General features: G+C 46.3%; 1 protein-coding gene and 1 long non-coding RNA gene across 5 annotated transcripts in view; one reads left to right on the top strand and one right to left on the bottom strand.

The window, feature by feature from the left end:
- Znf385b (zinc finger protein 385B) overlaps positions 1-11571 on the bottom strand; it is a 383942-nt gene extending 372371 nt beyond the window's left edge. The window contains exon 1 of one of the 4 annotated variants that reach the window (XM_060390400.1): positions 11088-11571. The gene's annotated coding sequence lies outside the window, so the exon portion shown is untranslated. Of the gene's footprint in view, positions 1-10567; positions 10722-11087 lie in introns of those variants that run through there. The other 3 variants (XM_060390401.1, XM_060390399.1, XM_060390402.1) reach the window with 3 other exon arrangements.
- Positions 10701-15888, top strand: LOC132655931 (uncharacterized). The gene is made up of 3 exons (XR_009593896.1): positions 10701-10836; positions 11567-12675; positions 14274-15888. It is a non-coding gene; the product is annotated as an uncharacterized LOC132655931 (long non-coding RNA).
- The last annotated feature ends 668 nt before the right edge of the window (positions 15889-16556 follow it).

The raw sequence follows: 16556 nt of genomic DNA, 5'->3' as shown, positions 1-16556 counted from the left end.
GACCAGCTCAGCTGAGTTTCCAGTCAGTGCTGGAACCCCTTCCATCGGTTTCTGGTGACTGGTCCACACTCTGCTGACTTTCACCACTCAGCTCAAGGGAACGTGAAACTTCAAGGCAGACAGACTGTTATTGGAAAGTTGGAATCATTAGAAAGTACTTTCTCATATTGGGTTGAAATCTGTCTCCTATATTCCTGCCCACTGAATCTGGTGGTGCCTGCTGGAGCTTCGGAAAATGAATCTACTTCCGTAACCACATGCCACCCTCTCAGGGCTTTCGGGCAACTGCCACGTCTGTTTAAAGCCTTCTTATGTGACACAGATGGTGGGGCACATGCCACCCCGCTTGCTGAAGGGGGTTTAAGAGACAGCAGCCTCGGGGATTAGAGGGATTCACAAAAAAACCTATCCTGTCCCTTACTTGGAATGGCTTCTGCCCATAAGGCATCCTGACCCCAATGTGCCTGGTCATCACAGGCTTGAAAGGGATGAAGGAGCCAGAGAGGCCCTGCAGGTGCCGTGACCTTCCCAATTAGGCACAGGCTCTCCAGACTATTAAAAAGCCATCTTGCAGAGGTGTCCTCAAGCCACCTGCATAATTACTCCTGTGGAACAGTTCAGATGGTTCCTTTTATATATTTTTTCCTTAATGTTAGCAAATAAGCTTGTCAGGTGATCAGTAATGTGCCTTTCGGGATCCGTAAGGTTTGATGCTGCTACGTCCTGAACGTACGATTCTTCTCATTCTAGCTTTCTGCTAATCATCCACCTTCAGCAACTCACCCTTCGGTTACCAGCGAGCCTTCCCATACAGCACAGAGAGAGGGTGACATCGGGTGAGATGAGGCAGATTGAAAGCAGTACTCAATCACATAATGACCCTAGAACAAGGAACCACTAAATTATAGACCTGTGATGCCTCCTGCCTCTGAAAACAGTGTGATTTAACTAAACACAACAGGACTGCAGGGTTTGGAAATAGTGATCAGAGTGAGAGCTGGAACTTACCCATCAACGAGCAGTCTCGCCTGTGCTGATTGCTATACACATCAACATAAACAGTTCTAATATTTGCATTTGGAATGGCTACACTGAAATGCGCACCCTGAAGACTCAAGGGGAATTGTTACACAGCCTCCACAGTTCTTTGCTGTCATTTTTGATCTTTCAGAAACATGAGCTCAATGATCAGCTGTTCCAAAAGATTTGATTCCCCTTTGCCAATGCCAGCCTTGGGCCTGCCCTATTGTTCCTTCTCCACTGCAATGCAAGAGGAAGACGAGAGATCTGAGAGCCTACCGAACGCTCAGCAAATTTAAACCTTGCTTATGTAAGTCCTACAAGGCAAGAAACTCTCCAAGGACCTGAAAGACTGAAAGGAGTCTGCCAGGACAGCAGCGGTCTGCGCACCATCACATCTGGACCTCTGGCAGTTATCATGGTTGCTGCTTGGCAGCTCTGGAGAGGGACGATGGGAAGAAGCCGAGAAGAAAGGAGACCGATTTCCCTCCATAAAAACCACCAAGACTGAACAAATGGCTGTTCCCAGAATGCTGACACGGGGGAAAGCCTAGACACACGGGGAGAAAGAGGCAGTGCCAGCATTCAGTAGCCCTGGTGGACTCCATGCCTGCGGCTGAAGCCCATGAGCTCATGGAAGGCAAAAACTCCGCACGGTACCAGCAGCAAACCTCAGCCATGGTTAACTAGCTCCGAGATGTCAGCTCTTCCTGCTTGCTTCTGGTGTTCACGGGGTTTTCTGTTTTTCTTCTCATCTTGAATGTTTTTTTATCCTGGTGAGCAATGCACACATTTGTCATCAGTATGTGTGGCTGCATACCCATGTGTGTTGCACGCACATGGATGAACACACGTATGAAAACTAGGTGTAGACACTGATGTTGTCTTCCATTGATCTTTACCTTAATCTTTGAGATAAGGTCTCATACTGACCTTGGAGCTTGGCGATTCAACCAAACCCACTGCCCATGAAGCCAAAGTCCCAGAGACCGTCTTGCCTTACAGCACTCACCACGGCATTCGGCTTCTCCATGATGGCTCTGGAAGGACTGAAGTCCCGTCCCTACACTTGTATTTCAAGCGAACTACTGACTGAACCATCTCCTCAGCCCTTTCACTTAGGTTTGGCGGGGGGTGAGATTTGGGCCCAGGGATCCCAGCACCCGATAGGGGATGCTTACAGAAACACTGAGGCAGAGCACACAGCGGCAGTGTCACTGCTGTAGGGAATTGCAGCGGACTAAAACCCATAAAGCCCAGTGAGCAGTGGATGATGGAGCAAATTCTGCTTGCCAGAATTCACACAGGAAAGGCCCTGCATGGCTGGCTCTTGGGGCAAAGTGAGGACAGTGTTCTCTGACAAGGCTGTGCTTTCCTGGTCTTTCACTTAGAACCATAAATAATGCCAACAAGCATCCCTAGCTGAGAAGCAGCGTTAATCTCCAAGTGTGGCCTGGTTGCTCCTCCAAGCTGGGGAGGTTAAGCCTCTGCTATGTCTCGGATCTGAAATGTCTCCCAAGAGACGCGATGTGTTACACACTTGGTTCTCCACCTGTTTCACTAAAAGGAAGTAGTAGAACCTCCATGGTGTAGGGTCTGGTCAGAAAATTAAATTTTTCCAGGGGTGATATCATTAGATCCTGGCCCCTTCTAGCTTTGCAGATACCATGAGGTGAGCAGCTGTGTTCCACCACATGCCCTCACCACAGATGCCACACTTCTCAAGCTGCGTGTGCGTGCCTGCCTGCCTGTGTGATGTATATATGTATACATGTACGTAATAAACATTCTTCCTTCTAAGTTTTATCCCAAATATTTTCTCTCAGCAATGGGAAACTGAGACGTAGCCTCCAAAAGTGAATAAATTCCAAAGGCCAACCGTGGCGGCACACACTGTCACTTGTAGCACTCAGGAAGCAGAAGCAGGCTGATCTCTGCCAGTTCAAGGTCTGCAGAGCGAGTTTCAGAATAACCCTTTCTCACCCCTCCCCCTCCAAATATTCTATCCTTATGAAAGTGAAATTGACAGTTACGAACCATAGGAGGGGAGGAGGGGTGTATGAACTTAAGCTCTGGAAATCCTTCATGTAGTTCACCCTCTTGTCCCTTTCTAAATTATAACAACGAACAGGATCCAGATTTTTGCACAGACGCTGCTATCCCCAGGATGGGTGGCCATCTGTCTAAAGTCAGTTGCCCGGGAAGAAAGCACCACTAGGTGGATGTGCCCTCACCCTAGATGCACAGACCTCAGTGACATAAGTGCCTATTCCTGGACCACTCCTGACTGCGGGCACTTCCCAACAGCCCAGGTGCGGGAAGTATGGTCATACAGATGCTGTTTAGCCAGCTGCTCTTTCCTCAAGTTCTAGAACCCATCTGCATCAGTAAACCATCCACTGGGGCCTTACATAGCTACACATTTCCAAGAGTCCTTGGGGTGCTTGAAATTCCACCTCTCTTCAGGCTCCCATTTCATTGTTCTCCTAACGTAAATAAGGAAAAGTGGTTGAGAGAAATAAAAGGACAAATTATGGCAGAGCGGGGGACCTGGAGAGAGGGGAGGTGGGCCGGCTGGAGGGAAGCAGGGAGGGGAGGCTGCCTTTGTGATGCACTGCATGAGAGCAGAATAAGGTAAACATTAAAACTGATTAAAAAAATACAAATTGTAAAATACCAAGTGAGTTTCAAACTGAAGCTCAGACCTCCAGGGATGGTAAGAGTTCCCTTGGCAAAGAAGTCCGAGTACCTGGGGGGTACCTTCTATTAATAATAAGTTGCATCCTGGACGACTCAAGCTACCTCTATGAATACTATAGGTGCCAAGGACTTCGCTAAGTACATTACGTTGTATTATCTAAAAACAATCCCATGAAAGTATTTTTATTGTTGTTATATTTGGGAAATTAAAAACATGTAAACGTTATGTAATATTAAGTCAGTATTACAAAGCTAATAAATGAAAGCGCTGCAAGTGACATCCACAAAGTCTGATTCAAGAATAAAAATTCAGTCTTTGGGCCATTCTATTTCCATCTTCAGCAGTGCAACACAAATGAGGATTGAGGACCTTTCCAGGACTCCAGCATGTGAAATAATCTACTGACTTAAATAAAAATATTTCTTTCATATAAAACCAAAATGCCTCATATATAAGTAATTTTTATATGTAAACAGTGCTTTGTGTCATTAAAGTAATTCCTCCCCCTCAAAGCCTGTGAGAGTAAGCTTCCTTGCGCCCAAGCCATCATACCCAAACACACACACATATACACTTACAATAAGAAGTTTAGAATCTAGTGTTGATGCTAGTAAGCATTATCTGTCATTACCTGCCCTGCTTAATGTCCTTAGGCTCTGATTTTAAATATTATTAATTTTTAGTGTCTCATTTTTCTACTTATCACAGGGAATTTTGTATGATGGTCACTTTTAACCCTAGAGACATCATGATTTAATGGTCATTTGAATGACTGGTCACTTCCACACTCTTTGCTGATGTGTCATAGAAACAGAAATTTGTTAAGCCTGAAGGGAATTAATGTAAGCTGACCAAATGTCCAGGCTTTGAGGGTATAAAGCCTGTACTTAATAGTCTAAGCATGAGACAGACCACTCAGGGAACACACATCAAATACCACGGCTCTCTGTAGAATTTTACACTAGTCTACTGAAGGTAAGACAAGAATGTGTTCATCACTCCTCAAAACAGTCTTCAGAGGAGCTCAATGTACTTTTAACGTTCCATTTCATCTTTTTAATGATGTTATTTAAAACCTATATGTCAACAGGGTAGGAAATTAATATTGGGCTGTTGGTAGTATCTTAACTGAAAACATTCTTCCTGACTAAAAAGTAACCCAGAATGAAACTTTGTATTCCAGCTGACAAATGGGTCACACGGGCACCCCTGACAATCACAGTCTGCTACCTGGACCAAGTCCACTGAGATTACAAAATTACCTTTTATTTTTTTTTTTTGAAATTATTTATTTTCAGATGTATGAAGAAAAAGGTGGACCAGAAGCCCCCAGTTACTATTGGTTCTGTTCATTTATCTAATCTTCGTTTTGCTGAGACAATGATAACATAATAGCATACTGGCCATTCAGAACTCCAGCCAAAAAGAGGGGAAAAAAGTTGATTGGACGCATAGGACAGACTATCTATGTGTTTGCTTTTTTATTTTTAAATTCCATTTCCCATCATAAACTCAGAAATGTAAATGCTTTGCACATTCATATTTATTACCAAAATAAAATGCTCTCCCAGGCTCACGGATTTCAATCCTTTTTATTTGTTGATGACAGAACTGTCTTTATTAAAGAGCTAAGTCATTTTTCATAAAGTAGGTTAAAAAAAGTCATGCCACCCTTCTGTATCAGTTTATAAGTATTTTAATCTATCTCTGCTATTTACGAGATCACAGAGTTGATGTGGCACCAAATGAATCGAATACCAAGGGTGGTTGAGTTTTTATTGGTATATATGCCTTCCTCATTTTTTTTTCATTGCCTTCTGAAAGATATGCTCATGAATTTCCTTTCAAGCTGATCACGCTGGGCTGAATCTCCTGGAGCTGAACGGGCAGGGAGGGAAGTGTTGATGAGGCCCTCGGTGGGGCCTGGAGGCTGCAGTCCTGGGGCCCTCAGCGGGTCAGGGCCTGGAGGCCGCAGTCCTGGGATGGACCTGCAGGGTGAGCAGTGGCTGTCCTTCCCAGATGGAGGTGCACGTGGCACGACAGCAGACAGCCTCTGGCACAGGGTCCACCACGGGCACGTCAGGTCATCTCACCGTGAAGAAATCAAGACCCAGAGAGCTGAGGCGACCCCTCCAGACTCTGCCAGGCTGGTGAGCCAAAGGCCAGCACTCGCTTTAGAAAACTACTGCGCATTCTCAGCCACCACCTTACACCCACTTTACCCACCAGAGGCTCAAGTTTTCCACTCAGCCTGGAGCCTAGAATAACTCGGAGATGTTTTTTAAACATTAATAAGCATTTTTTATTGTTTAAGTTCCATAAAGCGCTTTTGAGTAAACACCTATGGATTACTGAACCTGAGTTGGAAATACAGGGAACACTTATTTTCTTAAGAAATACAAGTATGTCAGGTCTAGAAATGCCAGCTATTTGGGAGGTGGAGGCAGGAAGATTCCAAGTTCAAGGCCAGCCTATGAAACTTAGTGAAACCCTGTCTCAAAAAAAAAAAAAAAAAAAAAAAAAGTGGGCAAAAGGCACCCACTGCCAAACCTGGAACTCTGCATTTGATTGCTGTGACCCACACGGTGGAAAAAGAGAAGCCATTTCCACAAGTTGTCCTCCGCCGTCCACATGTCCCTCCACTTGCACACACGTGAGTGAGTATATGCACATATACACAGCAATTCAATTAAATGTGAAAATAAAATTTTGAAACTTAAAAGGTACCAGAGAAGTAGAGCACTTGCTTAGCATGCAGACCTAGATTTCAGATTCCCAACACTGAAAAAAAAAAAAAAAAGGAAAGCAATGAATTGCTTTTAACAATAGAAGTTCAAGTTCTTTAACTGAATAGGACCGTGATACAGGAACGCAGGCAGAGACATACGCCAGCTTGAGCAGATCAGCAAGCTTCGTTTCTCTGCCCAGCCCAGCATGCGCCTTCCACTCCAAGGGAAGGAAGATTCTGCATGGTGTCTGCCTTGGTCCTGAAGCAGATCCAAGAAGCTCCATCACTACTTTTTTTTTTACTGACACGTGATGGAGATACCCAGAAAGGAAACGTTTTTTGCCTGGGGCGTTAACCTGGCAACCATGGCAGAAAGAGAGCTTGAGTCTCCTGCACCCTGAAAACTTCTGGATAGGGTGGGAAAATGGGTGGGGCAGAGTCAGCCAGGGCTGACCAAGAGATGGTGGGGAGGGAGGCAGAGAGAGAGCACCTAAGACAAGAGGAGGGGGAAATGGAAGCTGCGTGAGAAAGAAACAGAGCCAGAAGGTGTGTCACTGGGGAAATGGGGGTGCGTAACAAAGCATTACTGTCAGGCTGGAGAAAAATACAATGGGGTCAGACCCACTTGCAAACATGTAGCAGCCAAATCACAGGGACACACATGGAAATAGCCACCCTTCCACTCACCCTGGAGAACCATCGGCACCTTGTAGTTCTCTAACACGAGGCAAGCACCAACTGCAGTGCAGCCACCAGGCAGGAGGACAGTCACTGCTAGAACCCAGCAAGCCTGCTTATCATCACATTTTGCCTTCATGCTGAACGTGTCACAGCTTCTTCCAGAGTGCCCAGGAGTTTGTAAGAGGTGCAGAATCGTGGGCCTCTCCAAGCCCCTGCTCAACCAGAATCTGCATTTAATAACATTTTTGAATGGTTTATATGCATACTCAAACTTATGAAGCATGGGTTCTACTATGAGAACCAAATTGAAGTGTTTAAATAATATCAGTTATATAAAGTAAGACCACAGAACCAGGAAGAACGTAATCCAACTAGTTAAATTATCTATTGATGTCAGTACGAGAGGCCGGGCCCTGGGCTAGGTATTTCAGGAAGTAAAGGACTAGGTTGCTGCAGTGCCCTTGAGTGCAATGCAGAAAACACATAACTGGCTTGCACTTCAGAGAAGTGGAATCGAAGATGATAGAGCACCCACCAGTCAAAGCTACAGTTCAAAAGCAGATCAGGAAGCACGTGGCAACTGCCCCGCGTCTCAGACAGGTGGAAGTGGCTGCGGGAAAACAGAGGTCTGCTCCCGGCAGAGGGAACAGCATGAGCCCAGGAGTCTGCAGGGCAGCCCATCCCAAGAAAGTCACCGCCTTCAGCACAGGCCAGGCCAGACTGACTGCACCTGGCTGCACCTGGGAGGGTTAAGCAGCGCAGCCACAAGCCAGCTGGGTTGCTGAGACCCTGTTTCTACCATGTAGGACTACACTGTAGCAGCGGATTCCAATATTGGGAAAAAGTTCGCTATATCACTGAACATAAAACAGACAGGTTTTGTTTTTGTTTTCATTCTCAGCCAAGGCTGTGCCCAGCACAGAACAGATTCACTTAATGAATGAGTCAATGAGGTCAGAGGACAGCCTATTAGCAGAGGGTCTTGCTCTTAAGGCAGAGATTTATGTTACTGGGGCACTGCAGAAGAGTTGATGAGGAGCAAGTTATATTCTCCAAAAGTGAGAGGGAAATGCATTAGGGACGGGGTAGACAAGAGATGGCGAACACTGCCGGATAAAATCTACAAAAAGCAAAAGGAAGATAACCTACACAGCAAAGAAAACCAAGAGAAGGCCCTAGATTAAAAAAAAAAAAAATGCCAGTGGAGCATGCCCACAATCCCAGAAGGCAGCGGTAATTTCAACAGAAAAAAAACAAAACAAAACAACCCAAAACACTGTGCTAATTTAGACCTTTGGAGAGGCAGGAACTTGGAAGCCTTAGAAAGCCAACTTTTCTCTTTGTTTCCATGAGCAAAGGTTTTCCACAAGTGAAGTAGTCACTCCTGTAAGAAGTCAGCTAATTGCTCACGTGTGCATGTGCGTGTGTGTGTGTGTGCTTGCATGTTGCCGTCATGAGAAGCTAAGCAGGAACATCTTCAGACTCAGCCAGAAGGGAAAGGAAAGCAGCAGCGCTGCGATGCCTCGCTTGTGGTTCCCAACACCGTCCAGCATTACCCTACGTAGACTTCCGTCTCCCGGGAATGTCTGTTTTGATGGGTTCTCTTCATTCCCACAGCCAGGACGTTTTATCATCATTCAGTAGTCGCACTTTGTGAGGCTGCCTTCCCACTGCTGTCGCTCTCATCACCTGCCGTGTTTGCGGCCAGGCTCTCATTCCACTGAGGAGGAAATGCCTCCCCTTGGCTTCTTTCTGCCTCCATTCAGAGACAGACTGTTTTGGCCTTGGGAATCTGTATATTGTTTAAATGCTGTAAGCTATCAACACTGTTTTCCTTAATATCAGTGACAGTGGTGATTAGGCTCCTCTTAAATCATTTACCTATGTACCTGAAACACAATATTATGCAAATGAGAGACTTCAGGGGTTGTGCTGCAAACCACTGCTACCACCAGCACTTTTCCAGTACCGACAGCCATGCTTCCCCGTGCGGGAGAGTTCACCTTTCCGAAAGTATTTACTACAAATGCACCCATAAGAGGTCAAGGAGATTTACAAGAATAGCTTATTTGATTTGTGGTTTTCACCTTAAACTTCCTCAAATCACTTTCGGAGATGGGTTAAGAGTATAAACGATAAATCCACAAATACTTGATTACTGAAAAATATAAAATCTGAACAACCAATGCTTTGACCAAATAAACGTATTTTCTTCACCCATATCTTAAGCAGCCAAACCTGCAAGCCAGTATTTTACATTCTTAAGGACATTCATCTGTGACAGGAAAGGACAATATTCAATGCACACATGATATTAAAATAAAATTGAAGGATTCTGGAAACAGGCAAGAGCAGACCTTGAAACACTTAAAGGAGATATCTGGAGCATAAGTGTTTGAGATGCAGTTCAGTAACTTTCTAAAAAAAAACAAACAAACCTGCCTCTTTATTTAATAAATCTTTTTTCAGCCCTTCCTACGCTGTATGGACGCTGCCGGTCTACCCCATGACAAGTCTTTGCTCCACTTGGGCATCTATTTTCCTGGTATTTTGCTTCATTGTGACAAAGTTTGCAATAGCCTCTGCGTACTGCTTATCAGATAAGCAAAACCACAGAGAACCGCCAACCTCCTCACTATGTGAAAATGTTTCCAAATCCAGGAACTTTTGAGGCCATTCCAAAATTGTTTGTGCTCATGGGGGCGGGGGCATTTCATTTTCCTTGAAGGCCCCAGGACCTTCACCATCCGAGTGTTCTCCCGGGCCATAGGCAGCAAAGCATGAGCGACCTCCGTCTAGCCTTCCCCTCATCCCAAGGCCCGCACACAGCAGAGGCAAAGCAGATGGTCCTCCCCCTCCCGCTTCCCTCCTCGCTTCCGCCGTCCTGCAGAGTCCTCCCACCCTGAGCTGACACCTTCACCAGCTCTCGCTAACCCAGGCTGCCCTCTCCAGCTCCCAACAAGTGCAAACTTTGGGCGTCTGCTCTCAAGCCTCACCATCCACCTATGTCACGGTCTTTATCTCTGCAGAATGCCCTTGGGACCCTAAGCTGCCACAGTCATCCTCCCCTCACACCTCTGTAACCAAATTATTCCTTTCCCTCTAGGAAAGAGAGTCTGTAAACCCCGGAGTTCTGGGGGCAGAGGAGCTGCCTCTGACCCCTACGAGGCTCTCCCTGCCACCCCCACCCCATCCTTCTCCAGCGCCCCTTCCATCCTGGCTTATCCCAGTCCACCCAGGGGACTCCTTGCACGTCTAGCTTCCAGGACCTAGGCTCCTCGACTCGAGGGGGCTGGCGGGAGCCTCGCCTCTGCGGCCGGGGCAGCGGCGGGGTGCCCGCCTCTACAAGTGGGGCGGCGGGACGAAGCGCAAACTCCATCCTCCGCCCCGGGCGGAGGCGGCGGGGACCGGCGCGGAGCTGCTCGCCCCGAGCTTACCTCTGCGCGCGGGCGGCGGGCGCGCGGGGCAGCCGCTCCTGCGGCCGGTGGGGGGCTGTGGCCGGCGTCCGGGAGGCGGCGCCCCCGCCAGGGCTGCGCCGGGGCTTCGCGCAGACGCTCTCCCGCGGTCTGCGGCAGCCCGGGGCGGTGGCGCCGGCGACAGCTCTGCGCCGCGGCCCTCGGAACCGTCCGACCCCCCAGCGGGAGCGCGGGCTGAGCGGCCGCTCGCGGGCTCCGCGCTCGGCGCCTGCGCGCCTGGCCTCGCCCAGGTGAGGGGCGTGTGCCGCGGGGACCGGCGCGAGGACCGGCGAGGGCGCTCGGCGGGCGCGGGATGCTGCGGCCGGGGAGAGGGACGCCGCGGAGACGCCCCGGGGGGCGGTGCAGCCTCGGAGCCCGCCCGGTCACCGGGTCCCACGCGCCCCTAAGCCTCCGGCGGGGGTCGGGGAGGAGGGGAGGGGTTGGCTGAGGCTCCCCAAGGCGGGATGCCAACCTCGCGCGCGGGGGCCGACGTGTCACCTACTGGCCAAGCGGACTGAAACTCTTCTTGGAGATGCTCGCCACCAAGTACTGGCTCTGCCGGTGCAGCAACGGGCTGGGCGACACGGAGCAAGCCTCCGCGTGGGCCCGGGGCTTGGCAGCCGGGCAGGGGCCGCGAGGCTCGGCGCAGGGGAGGGGCTCGCTTGCCTCCCACCGCCAGACCTCGTCGATTGAAGTTTCAAAAACTAAAGCGTGTCAGGGGCTCTCCCGGTGGTTAAGCCATCTTCTGAAAATAGTGCAGACACAGCCAGGGCGCTTGTTTCTGCGGCTGAGAGCACTTCAAAGGAAACACCGAGGGGGTAGGAAACATAATTTTAAGGGCTCAGTCTTCTGAGATGACTTCTTCGGGAAGAAATTCAAGGGTAACAAATGACAAGGGAACCGTGTTAGGCAGCAAAGATTTTTTTTTTTTAAACCAGATGACTTGACTTTAAAATATTTTTTCTTTGGATCTTGTCTTAGATGATTGACACTGAGGCCATAAATAATTAATCCGGCAGCTGTTAATGTCTTGGCATAGCGTCCGGAGTAAATATCTTCGAGTCCAGCCAAAGCCAGTGCTGCTTCCGGGGTGGATTTGAGATCTGATGAACGCGCACCGACCGTATTCTGGAGCATTCTGGAGCCTTCTGAAGGAGCAGCTTGTATTTTTTTTTTTTATCCACCTTGGAATGTCAGGTTATTGCAGGCGCCAGCGCACCTGAGGTAACCAGCGTAAGAAGGGACATTAATCTGACTGATGATCTTTATATTTTTAGACTCCAAATATCTTCTGGCTGGGCTGGCTCACTCCACTAAGGGACAGAGCCTCACTGGTATGTTTATTATTACTACTGCCTCTGTTCGAAATGACCACAGGAGGCAAGCAGCAAAATTCATAACCCCCAAAGAACACCAAGAACTGTAATTGCTTGAAGAGTTCTTTTAAAAATTATGGTCTTAACATCTCTTCCTGTCCATGAAGGTTATACTGAAAGTAAGCATTTTATGAGCCCCGAGAATGAAGGCCAGCAGGAAACTCCCTGAAAGCACCCAGCTTCCAGGCCCTGGCACTTGAGAGCTGAAAGCACTGTGGTTGCCTCAGCTGCTGCTGACCTCAAGAGTTAGCATTCCCAGAAATCTAAGGTGCAGGTTGAGAGGAGGGCCCTGGAGGCCTCCAGCCAACACACCTTTGACTGTACTTGGAGGGGAAAAAAATGGAACAAGCCCTATGGACCGCAGCACCTGTGAACAGCGCTCCCCGTGGCTTGCACAGTTTAGCAGGATGTGCATTTTTTTTAATGTCCTGCAGTCTGCAACTATATCCTTCCCTCCTCCCTGTCTATTTTTAATCACTTATAGCTAAGACGTATGGTAGAAAATAATTTGAGGGTTGCATATCCTAACAACAGTGAAAGAAGCATAAAATATTTGCAGAGTCTCATTTTTTTTTTTTTTTAGGAGACAAAGAACTGTGCCCTTAGTCAAAGCAAGATAAAAGCTTCTAGAAGTCCATGTCCAAAAACACTCCCTATACCTACCTTTCCAGAATTACACTTCAACATGAAAACAACTGCGGAGTAAAAGAAGAGGTGTGTAGAGAAAATAAATTAAAGCTAAGCTTCCCTCTGGAAGTCTCACTTTCTGTTGGAGAATCTAGCATTGACTGCTTTTCCAGAGCTGTGTGCTGTAGGCCAACTTCTGGCTCTCCGGCCCACCACCCTTTCCTTAAAACCATTGTTCAGTTACAGAGACCTGACACCCTAAATTATGAGCATCCAGATAGTAACATACCAGATAGCACACCAGAGAGACACCACTCATTGGGAGGGACAGAGCAGAAAGAGGTTGGTTGAAGTCTTGTCCCACTTTTGTGTTTATGAGGTATGTGGTTCCCTGAAAGTCGTATTACATGCAGTCAGACTCATTTCCAATAATGTTAATTCCCCTGCCCAGTGGATAATAGTGACAAACAGGCCATCAACCAATCTGAGAGCTTTAGAAATCCCTTGGTTTTATGATACAGTAGCACACGTGAACACGGCACATTATCTTATAAGACAAACCCCTGTTGGCTTTATATATGTTGTCGCAGCCATTGGTTAGACTCTGTTCTCTGGGATGGGAACATACTTTGAAAGCCACTTTTGTCGTGGAAGAGAAAGCCAGAGCCCAAGCTTCAGCTGTAGCTTTGCAGACAAGGACTTCCATCCCATGGCATGTGACTGGTAGCCGCAGCCTGTCTGGATGTGTCGCCGCAATTCTGGAAAGCCGTGATGTATGGCGACCACACAAACCCAAAAGGCACCATTGATTGACGGGTATCTTGCTCACATTTCTCTTTTCCCTCCTTGCCTCTCTGGGTGCGATGCAACTCTTCACAGTGTTTTATACATCTTCTTTCGCTCTCCCGACAATCTGCACTAGGAAGCCTTAGGGTGGCTCCGCAGCTTTAGGATGGGGACAGAGATCCCATGTCCGAGAGCTTGACTTCAGGCCTTGCGAGGAACTAGCACTTACTTACTAAAGTTCACCTTTAAAAAATTAGTGTGTGTGTGTGTGTGTGTGTGTACATGGCACAGCATGCATGGAGGTCAAAGGACAACTTGTGGAAGGCAGTTCTCTCCTGTCACCTGGGTGTTGAACTCAGGTTACCAGGCTTCATGCTGAGGGCCCTTCCCTGCTTAGCCACGCCTTTGGCCTACTTTCTTCACCAGAAACATGGGAGAATAAAAATGTCTTCCTTATAGCATTATCCTGAAGACCAAGACAAATGAGAAAATTTTTCCTAAGTTCCAAAACACATCACAAGTGCTTACAATAATTCATTTTAACAAATACTTGGGAAATGAATGAGAGGTCTATATACACGTTTGGCAATAACGTCTACAGTGTACTAGAAATGAAAATGTGCTTCTTGTTCTGTTAGAGCAGCTTACAGATGGAAGAGAAATACTATGTGATATTTTCAATCAGCTACTAAATTACATTTGTTTACAAGCCCTGAAAAGGAGAGGCCACCCCCAGCCTAAGTTTCTGGAATGACTGAATTGAATGTCATGATTACAGAGAGTTGGAATGTTGCAGACAGAAAGCCAAAATTATCTTTGGTTCCCTTTCGTTGTCTTGATGGTCATTAATCGTCCATCTCTGGGCCTGATCTAATGTTCTCTTGACTTTTGTATCAAAGCCTTGAAATACACTCCATAGATTTGGCCCACGTAGCTTCCATCAACACAGCAGCTGAGGATGTCAGAAAATCCCATCTACACCTGTCACACGGATTCCCCCTGCTTTGCTGTGATCTGGCTACTGATGTCACCGTAACATGGATGCCTGAAGTTCTCACCAATGTATTTGGTAAAGGCATTAACTTACGATCCTGTTTTGTTTTGTGAAAGTACAAGTTCAAGTAAGTACTTCCATGGAAGTATCTGGAAGATGTCATCCAGGGAAACTGAACCCATGTTCCTGGGCTGTACTCACTCATATTTGGCTCAGAAAAACAAACAAACAAAAATAAAACAAAACAATTTTTAAAACGCTTATTCTCTGTGGAGCACGAGATGCATTTCTGCAAATCCTAGCTCTTTTGTTTCCTTATGATTTCCACAACTTATGAGAAATTAGTGAAATCTGTGCCTTAGAGGCTGTGCTCTTTAGAGCCCTAACTCAGATTCAGCAAAAAGAAAATATTTATTAAAAATAATTTGTATGAATTGTCATTTTTATTTAGCTACATTGATTTATCGGGAGCAGGCACAAGTGTTGTGCATGTGGAGACCAGAGGGCGACCTGCGGGAGCTGGTCTTCTTCTCTACCGTGTGGGTTACAGTTGGAAACAACTTTTCCCACTGCGCCACACAGGAGCCCGCTTGATTTAACTAAGGGTCTCTGCCCATTCAAGACAGACGATGGTGACCTGTAACAAACAGTTCTGTGGTTTTATGGGCCAAGTAGTTTTCAGTGTCCTTTTCTCAAACATTCACTTAAAAAATTAAAACATTGTTCGACCTTTAAGGTCCACGTGTTGGCTTTTTACTCAGAAGTTCCAGCTTGACCTGCACATTTATCGCTACACCAGTCAATAAATAAAGTGTAGAAGAGTTTGTTTTAGATGGAAATCTTAAAGTTATTTCTGCCGTGTCGGTTTGTGTTTCTTATTTTTGAATCTAACTTCATTATCTTTTAAATCTGACTCTACTGTCTGTATTCAGAAGATGAAGACAGAAAACAAACTGTTAAACCTCAGCCTTTTTTTCTGAGCCAAGTTGTTCTCTTTTTCTTCCTGTCTTGGAGGTTGTTTTGATATGAATCATTAGTATTCTTTGGAAAGTAGTTGTCCTCTGGGCCTATAATTATATTTTAACTGGAGATTGGGTTTCTTTTCATCCTTTTTTCTTTAATTCAATGCTCTTAGCAGAGAAAGGCCACATAAATTTCTTGCTCACTCACTGAACCCTTCCTATTTACAGATTATGATTTACATAAATGTTTATGTTAACTGTCTCAGTATTCTTCCTAAGTATTTTCTGAACTCTGTTTTTACTCTTTCCTCATTAAAAATGTATTTTCTTGAGCAGTCCTGGAATTGGTGCTGGACGGTAACACTCTTGTCCCCTCTCTGAAGTGGTAATAGCTTCTCTGTCCAGAGGTGATCAGTATTATAAAAAGATTCCTTCTGGACCCTAACTACAGCTTTGCAACAGTACCTCTTGCTCTGCTTCTGTTTCTTTGAAAACCAAGCCAGCACAGTCCTGAGTCCTGACACGAAGTTTGCAAAATTTCACAATACCACCTAAACCCTCCCCTGATTAGATCATAAGATGATTAAGTTGGTTACATACCTTCTCCTGTGTGGCTCTTTGCTCTGAGACAATAAGAAATAATTAATCTTTGAATTTGCATTTGCAATTTTGATTTCATTCTACTTTTAAAGGTCTGAAAATGTGCTAATACTCCTTAGTTCTTTGATTCCTTATATACTTAACTCACGTGGGGGTCTCCCTAAAGACCAAGATCTTTTGGGTTCAAACTGTAACTTTAAATAGTTCTCCATTTTTACCTTTGCCATACACTAAATTTACAGTGTTGATGAACATCTCAATGAACATCTCTAAGCTTTGCTTGAATTTGCTCCCACTGCTAGGGATGTACCACACCAGTTGGGGTTCAAAGCTAGCTTAAATGTAGCATGTGATTTCCATTCTTATCAACCCTCATTTGTAGGTATTGTGTATCGTATGTATGCAACATCTGTCAAAAAAGAAATCCTATGGCTGAGGCAAGAAATAGGTGGGACTTCTTTCTGGTAGGCAAGGGGGATTCTGGGATAGAGCCAAGTATGCTGGATTTGATGTCGGCAAGATGTGAGGAGGAAAGGGTGCGTGGTGCCTGAGCTCAGGTAACTAGCCATGTGGCAGAATGTAAATTAGAATAATGGGTTATTTTAAGTTATTAGCTAGTTAGAGAA

The sequence above is a fragment of the Meriones unguiculatus genome, chromosome 8 (genome assembly GCF_030254825.1).
Source record: "Meriones unguiculatus strain TT.TT164.6M chromosome 8, Bangor_MerUng_6.1, whole genome shotgun sequence".
NCBI lineage: Eukaryota > Metazoa > Chordata > Mammalia > Rodentia > Muridae > Meriones > Meriones unguiculatus.
Note: the sequence above shows the minus strand (reverse complement) of the source record. Positions and strands in the feature narration are given on the sequence as shown.